Below are 9500 nucleotides of genomic sequence, written 5' to 3'. Positions count from 1 at the left end.
CGATGAAAAATAAAAAATTTGCAGTGCACTTAAGACGGATCTCAAAGGGAAAGTCATTACAAATGATGATAATAACAATATTTCTCACGTTGTTAATACCCTTATTTTTACAATAGCCCAACATTTTATCAGTGACCCATCACTCTGGAAAGATAGGTCGGCAAAATTGTTATCAAATCTTAAGTGTAGAACGTTAGCAGACTTTAGGTGGTATAGAGATACCTTCCTAACTAGAGTATACACAAGAGAAGATAGCCAACAACCTTTTTGGAAAGAAAAATTTCTAACCGGTCTTCCAAGATCATCAGGAGATAAGGTTAGAGATAAAATCCGTAACCAATCTGTCAATGGAGACATTCCATATGAGAGTTTAAGTTATGGTCAATTAATTTCTTATGTCCAAGAGGTAGCTTTAAAAATTTGTCAAGATGACAAAATCCAAAGACAATTAGCCAAAGAGAAAGCCCAAACTAAGAGAGATTTAGGATCTTTCTGTGAACAATTTGGATTACCAGCTTGTCCAAAACAGAAGAAAAAGCAAAATCATAACAAATAATAAATTTGATGTTAGCAACATACTCAAAAGATTAGAAAATACTTCAGCAAAACCAACCACCATCCAAGATCTTCAAACAGAGATTAATAATCTAAAACAAGAAGTTAAAGAACTTCGTCAACAACAAGAAATTCATCAAATCATTCTATCTCATCTCAAAGAAAACAGTGATTCAGAGAGTATAGAAAAGGATGTAGAAAGCAAAGACCAAGAAGATGAAATGTTTATGGGATTAATCAACAAGATTAAGATCCAAAAATCTTATATAAATATTAGAATCAATATTAATGATTTTGTCTTAGAATTCATGGCCCTATTTGATACCAAGGCCGATTCAAATTGTATTTTGGAAGGATTAATTCCTACAAATTTATTTGAAAAAACATCAGAAAAACTGAGCACAAAAAATGGCTCAAAATTAAAAATTAACTACAAGCTGTCAAACGCAATAATAGAAAATCAAGGGCTTAGGATTAATACAAACTTTCTCCTGATAAAAAACCCAAAGAATGAAGTTATCCTAGGAACACCCTTTATTAGAGCTCTATTCCCTCTTCAGATATCTAAGGAAGGAATAACTACCATTCATCTAGGAAGAAAAATTATATTTAATTTTTCTAATAAACCCATTTCAAGGAATATTAATTTCATAGAAAAAAAAATTAGCCAAATCAATTTCTTAAAATAAGACATCTCTTTTAACAGTATTCAGATACAATTGGAAAAACCCCAATTAAAAGAAAAAATCCAATCTTTATTACAACATATTCAATTAACCATTTGTTCCGACTTGCCGCATGCATTTTGGAAAAGGAAAAAACATATTGTCGATCTCCCTTATGAGAAAGACTTTAGGGAAAAACAAATTTCCAAAAAAGCTAGACCAATTCAGATGAACGAAGAACTTCTTCAATATTGTCAAAAGGAAATCAAAGACTTACTTGATAAAGGTTTAATTAGAAAGAGTAAAAGCCCATGGTCTTACGCTACTTTCTATGTCAATAAATAAGCAGAACTTGAATGGGGTACACCTCATTTAGTGATAAATTATAAACCGTTAAATCAAGCTTTACAATGGATCAGGTATCCTATTCCAAACAAAAAATATTTACTCAACAGATTAAATTATGCAAAATTACTTTCCAAATTTGACCTGAAATCTGGGTTCTGGAAAATCCAGATACAAGAATCTGATAGGTACAAAATTGCTTTCATAGTACCTTTCAGGAAATATGAATGGAATGTTATGTCATTCGGTCTTAAGAACGCCCCTTCAGAATTCCAAAAAATCATGAATGATATTTTTAATCCTTACTCAAAATTCGTCATTGTCTATATAAATGATGTTTTAATTTATTCTCAAAACATTGACCAACATTTTAAAAATCTATAGACCTTCATCCATATCATCAAACAAAATGGTCTAGCAGTTTCCAAATCAAAAATCAATCTTTTTCAAACACAAATTAGATTCCTTGGTCATAATATACATCAGGGTACAATTATTCCAATAGAAAGATCAATAGAATTTGTGAACAAATTCCCCAACCAAATTTTAGACAAAACCCAATTACAAAGATTCCTTGGTTGTCTGAATTATGTGAAAGAATTTGTATCATACTTAAACAATATTGTCAAACCATTGCATGATAGGTTGAAGAAAAATCCACCTCCTTGGTCTGACATTCATACTCAAGTTGTCAAAGACATCAAACTCAAAGTCTAATCCATAAAATGTTTATATCTCCCAATTCCACAAGCATTCAAAATCATTGAAACTAATGCATCTGATATAGTTTACAATGGTATTCTCAAACAAAGAGTCCATGCCCAAGAATATGTCATTGCATACACATCAAAGCATTGAAATTCTGCACAATTAAAATATTCAATTGTTAAAAAAGAAGTTTTAGCAATTGTTTTGTGCATTTCCAAATTTCAATCTGATTTATTAAATCAATAATTTTTAATTAGGGTTGATTGTAAATCAGCCAAAGACATTTTACAAAAAGACGTCAAAGATCTTGCCTCTAAACAAATTTTTGCAAGATGGCAAGCAATTTTAAGTGTTTTTGATTTCGACATAGAATATATGAAGGGCACTTCAAACTCTCTACCTAACTATCTCACTCGTGAATTCTTACAGACAAATTCTAATGTCACCTAAGGCATCAGGCGCCTCCCTAAGGGGAGGACAGAGCACATGCAAAGGATTCAAGTTGGCCCTACCAGAGCCAACTGTCAAAAAGAGTTCTTCCACAACCTCTGGGTCACCAATCCAGGCTGGGTCATCTACCCAAAAACCCAAAACAGAAGGGTCATCGACCCAAATAATCACAATCAAACCTGAGTCATCCACTCAGGAACCCCCAAAACCTTCAACTTCAAAACAAATAAAGGTTGATTATGCCTTCTCCATAGAAACACTCCAAGCCTTACAAGAAATAGGCCTAACCAAACTTCCAAAACTCGCCAAAAAGACCTGGGCAGACATTGCCTCAGAATCTAATGATGATTCTGAAACCGATTTACAAGCCTTGATTCAAAACACTAAACAATCCAAAAAAATTGTTAATCAAAAAAGGAAACAGACCTTATCCCAACCAAAGACACCACCATCAAAACCAACTAATAGTTATATTTACAAGAATAAATTTTCAACTATTTTGCAGATGAAACCAGAGTTTTGGGACAAAAATCCCTTCAAGGCCACAGCAAAGGCATTTCCTCCAGGCTTCCATTTCAAACCTACTGCCACCAATGAAACAAGAATCTTCTATGAGTTCATATTGATAGACACAAACTCAGTGTCTATCAAACACTTCAAAGACCCAAATGACACAAATTTGTACACCCATTCGACTATCCAAATTCTAAAGGTCATGCAGCCTAGACAATTTGGACCAAATTTAAATCAAGCCAAAAAAAATTTCTATACCCTTTGATCCTATAGGTTACACCTATTGGGATTATGTGGATGCCTGGACCAATTTATTCTGGCATCAAAACACCAAATTCAAACATTCCTGGCTTATTTATTTTAAGACTAACATAGTTTATAATTTTCCAAATTGGTTCCTCCAATGGTGGGATTTTTTTTGGACCAACTTTTGAAATCTACCCGGAGCAGGTTCAACGAGGGTTTGCTCAATTCAACAAAATGTTTAATTCTCAGGAATCACGAATCCCTAGAGACCTAAAATATTTTTCTAGTTTTGCTTTGTCTTGGATATTTTCATGGCAATACAGGTATGAATAAAGTGAAAACAACAAGCAATTTCCATCACTACAACGCCATGCATTTGTCAAGTGGTGGAATCAGTTTGATACATCAAAGGCAACACTAGATCAAATAAAAATCTGGTTTCAAGCCCATCCTGAATTTCTGAAAGCTGCTGATCTAGAGACTTCTTTATTCCTCAATCAAAAGTCACAATTAGCTGCTTTCCTTGCCACTTCTAGATCAAAAGAAAGTCTGGCCCAAAATCTAATAGAAGTCCTACAACTTCTCCAACAAGAAGAAGATGAAGGCTCTTCCTCAAAGAAGGAAGATAATAATTCTTCAAAAAAATATGATCCTTTCTACCAAAATGAAGACAATTGTTTTGGTATTTCATTAAATGATGATTAATTACAAATTACCTATACTGTGTAAATAGTTCTGGTCACAAAACTGGCAATGTAACTACAGTAGATTTTATGGCTATTTAAGGAGTCCTCAGCTCATTTGTGAGGCACCCTTTCAGATAGTCAAATTTCAGTTTTTAGAGAGAGAAGCTCTGCATAGGAAATAATTTTTGTAAGCTTTTCTTTCGATTTCAATAAATTCAAAGTTTTCCTTTTCATATCTCTTCTCCCTCTTGACCGATCTTATGCGGCTTTGTCGCCGCTTTGGTTTCTTCTCTTCTCCCCCCTCACAGATTCTGCTCGGCTCTATCGTCGTTTATGTTTCTTTTATGTTGCTTTCATTTTAAATTCTTTTATAGTTTTCTGTTTTGATATTTTACCTTCATATATTTTACTTTTGTTTATACATTCCGTTTAACTGCATCCTTACTTTCTATTTGTCCGTTTGATCTCACTCTACTGATCTCTCTCTCTCTCTCTATCTATCTATCTATCTCTATATATATATATATATATATATATATATATATATATATATATATATGTATCACTCAACCAATTGAGTTAAATCCTTTGGTAAGGAATGACCAATTTGATGTAACGAGAAAATGAAAATTTTTAAACATAAGAGACAAAATTGAAATCTAAAAGGTAGATAAGATGCCAAATTTTAATTTAGCCTAAAATAAAAGTTAAATCAAATTGGTTTGATTTATTTTTTTAGAATTTTTTAGTTAATTCAATTAAGATTAATGAGTTTAAGTTAAAAATATTCTATTTTTTAAGTTTTCATTCATGTGTATTATTTTTTGTATTATAAATAAGTTAATTATTTTTTTTGAATGAAACTCATTTTTTTAGTTATTTTGATGAAACCCTAATTTGTGAATCTAATTTTTAACATCAACAAACTGAGAAACCTACATGAGATTGTTGAACTTGGGGGAAATAGAAAGGAAAAAGCAGAAATAGAAAGAGATGGAAAACACAACGTCACAGTCTTAAAAGATTGATAAGTTGATAATGATCTACCACAAAGAATAAAATTTTTCAAAATCTAAGGTTTTATCCAAGAACAAAGAGAAACATTCGCTTAGTTGTGTATAATCTAAAATTTCATCAAAAAACTGCCAACAAAGTATTTAAGGAGTCTATTTATACTCCTATTAATAACCCTAAATTAGGTCAAGGCCCAATAACTAATCTAATCATTAAAAGACTTATAACAAAAAAAAGTCATGGTAGCGCAATACAAGTCCAAAAATAAGCCAAAATTACAATTAAAAAATGAAAATAAATCTTATTCTAAAAGTTGATTAAAATTTATGAGCTTCACTTCTTCTTATCTTTCTTCCACGAGAGAATTTGGTCTCTCGCGAAGCTCTTCTTGAAATCTTTTACTCTTTGCTCAAATGATTGGTCCATAGCCCACACAAGTCAAAGTCTTCCTCCTTTGACAGTCCTCTATCATATTTAAAATATAATAATTAACTTATTAAATATTTTCTTGTTATTTTAATTTAATATAAATTGAAAATACTTTTTTTACTAATCTACAATTATTTTAGACTATAATTTTAGTAAAAATTTCAAGGAAAACATCCTTAGCCAATTTCCTTTATCATTCAATCCTTTTAATTGAACCTCTAATTTCTCAACCCGTCTTATAACATCTTCAAATGAGACGTCACTCTTACTAGTTTTGTAGTGAAGTTTTTCTACCTTAGTTTAGATGCAAGATGCGGAAATAGATTCTTGTGGCTTTCTCTTAGCATGTTCCAACCATCTTTGCGGGTAGTTATATCTTTATGACCTTCCTTTAACAGTGTAAGAAGCATCAACATCCTCGTAATGCCTCCTATGTCGGTAATAATTGGCAATATTCAAAAGTTCCATTAGTTGCTGAAGTTTTGTTCCAAGATCAATCTATTTTTCTTGCCTTCAAATTCATGAGTTCAAAATTTCTTCGTTTTTCCATTATCTCTCATCCCACACACCTGTCTACTCTAGCCTCATCACATTTGCTTAGAACTCGACTTTTTTATACTTCCACATTTCCTTATATAACTGAGGATCCTTCATTTTTTTAACATCGAGATCATTCTTCTTATTAGTATTATACTCTTGTTGTCAAATCTCTTTACCTCCAACGTTGTTGTTGCCCAAAGGAAAAGTCTTGGTAAGCTCTAAAAATTCAAACTAAGGACATCACTATTAAATAATTTATTAATATGAACATTATGAACTTTATTTACAATTTATTTGTGTGAGCATCATGCATTGTACACGATCACAAGCATACAAGCATATTAAACATTAAGCTCTCATGGATCTCATACATTCATAAATTATATTTAAACACAACTTAAGGCACAATCACATCAACATATTCATAGGTATGCAAGCATAACATAAGTTATATGATCATAGTTATTTCATACATATCACACATCTACTCTCTCCAATTCTATTTATAAGACCCAAATTAAATGTGAAGTTTGTTCCTTTTTATAAGATTTAATCCATATTGTTTCTTGCATTAACTATTTTTAGACTAAAATACCCCTAATTAATTATATTGATAAACAATTAATTAGAAGAGAGAGAAGAATCCATACTAAAAAATAAAAGAGAGAGTATTAATGACATAGATAGTTTTGAAAAAAATATAAATTTTAGACAAATTCATACTTATAAATTAAATTAACCACTTTCCTTAATCATGATAAATTAGGTAATCGAGTTTTATAAATAGGAATGGAATGAATAATATTACATATGCACAAAAATGCACCCACATACTCACAAATGCGCACAAAAAACAAAAGAAAAAAATTGGACGCACACATAGACACACACAATGATGGAATTGCACACACATACCAAAATGCACACACCAATAGAGTTGCACGCAGATAGAATCACACGTACAACAATACATACACAAACAAAATCGCACGCATATACAAAAGCACAAACTCAAGCAATCACATGCATGCACAGAAATGCATGCTCAATTAGAGTTATGCTCACAAAATCACATGCACACATAGAAACACATGTAAATCTAAAAAATACAGCTCAAAATTGTGTGTTTGTGTGACTTAATTAAGAATTAATTGAGAATTATTGGTTTAAAGTTAGTGAAATTTGTGTTTTGATTAATTAAATATGATTAGTGATTAATTAAGTAATTAAGAAAAAAAATGGAAAGTAATTAAAATAAGTATTACTTAAAAAATAGTTAAGTAGAGACATTCAAAATTTTGGAGCGAAGTTCAAAATTTGAAAAGTCAAAGAAATACTCATTTGGCCAAATAGTCAAAGGAAAAAGATTAAGTCAATTGATTATTGACATTGTGGTAAATATGTGTAACTTTTGCCTGGAATGAAAAATAGAGTTTTAATGGCACAAATAACTTACTAGTGAGTTTGTAATGATTCTTATTAGTAAAATTAAAGGTTCTAAGGTAATTAGGGATTTAAATTTTCAATTAAAGTCTAATTACACTAAATTAAGTTTTAAAATTAGTATAAAATTAGTATATACGGCACAAAAAATGCAATTAATGTTTTTGTGGTTTAATTAATTTGTCTAATTGTTGAAATAACCTATAAGTGATAAATAAAGTAGAATATTAAAGAAATTAGATAAAAAAAATAATTTTGTTAAGGTTTAATTAAAATCAAACTAAGTTAAATTGAGCCTTAGAAAAATGATTTATGAAAGAAAGATGATTTAAAATTTGTTTATTTAATTGTCTGATACCTAGAGGGACCAAAAACATGCAAGAACCCTAAAACTCTAACCACAATATGAAAAACCCTAACTTTAAACCTAATTGGGCCTTGTATGGACTCAACAAAAATTAAAACATGGATCGTAGACAAAGATAAGGGTATTCGACCAACCTTAAGTGTAGGGGGTCATTTTGATTTTTAAAAGTTATTTTCCTTTCTTCTACTCTCATTTATAATTATTCCTTCTTATCCTCTTCAACAAGTTTCTCCAACTTCTCTCTACTTCTCTAAAATTTCTCTATCAATCTCTTTTATGATCCTTAATATGAGTCATAATATTTTTATGGATTGTCCTTGAGTTGGTCATCTTGTAACAAGAATTCCCAATAAAATAAGATAAAAGATGAGGTAGAAGATAAGAAAGTTGCGCAAAACAATAAAACATTTTATCAATGGCACCAACAAGAACAAGGTGATTGAAATAACAAAAGAAATAAAAAAAAGATGGAATAGACAAGAAATGAAAAAGGAAGACGTTGTTATTGCTGAAGTCAAAATTCACGAACGCGGTTTGAACTTCCTAAGGCATGGCAGTCACTGACCTAAAAGGTTTATTCGTGGCATTCCACGCAAACCTCCCAGGATAACAATAATGTTTTAGTAGAGTTAAGGTTACATAATTCACAAGGAGAGATTGACCCAGAGGGAGAATGTTTAAGAGAAGCAAAGAGAACAATAGGCCTCATTTCCTTTTAAAATAATTTTCAAAAAAATCTTCAGTTAACTTTTTTTCTTTTGTCACCAATAATGAGCCTATAATTGTTATTTTTCCCCTCTTGATTTCTATTTTTACTGGCATTAATAAGAAATTTGAATTTAAATGTCACAACTTGCACATTTAATTAAATATTTTTAAGAAAATTATTTTAAAATAATTATTAAAATTACAACAAGTGTCACACTTTAGGAGAGTAATAAACCATGCGAAGAATCATTGCAAAAGTATGGAAACCTTTTATAAGATTCAAAGAAGGTTCTAATCTAAGAATCAAAAAGAGAAGCCTCTGTTCGCACTCACAATAGAGTAAACCTCAATATTATCCAACACTCAAAATGAAAAAGATTACATCTTTATTATAGAGTTTATTCCAAGGTGCTAGTCGCAAAGGAGGTTAACCCTAATTTTAAGAACCATAAGCAAAATGCCCAAACAAGCTTAATACCCAAATTATAATTTAAATTAAACTAAAAAAAACTTGATCTAGAATTAAAACTTGGACTCCTAATTAGAATGAAATCATCCCATTTATTATAAACTCATGTTGCATTATTAGGCTTGACCATGTAATGTGTTGATAACCTCTAAATTTTTCTTTGGTCTACTCTTGCTTTCATTGGTATTTCTAGCCCAACAAATGTGTCATTCCTTTGAGCTATTCCTTTCTCAAGTTCTTTTAGCCCAATTGAGATATCCTTCTTCTTATGTCTTCCATCTCTTGTTGGGGCTCTTCCTACTTGTTTTCTTACTTATGGCTGAGAGAGTTTTTTATTTCTCAAAAATTAATGGAAGCATGTT

The sequence above is a fragment of the Glycine soja genome, chromosome 6 (assembly GCF_004193775.1).
Source record: "Glycine soja cultivar W05 chromosome 6, ASM419377v2, whole genome shotgun sequence".
In the NCBI taxonomy this organism is placed as follows: Eukaryota; Viridiplantae; Streptophyta; class Magnoliopsida; order Fabales; family Fabaceae; genus Glycine; species Glycine soja.
This window is presented reverse-complemented; position numbering follows the sequence as displayed.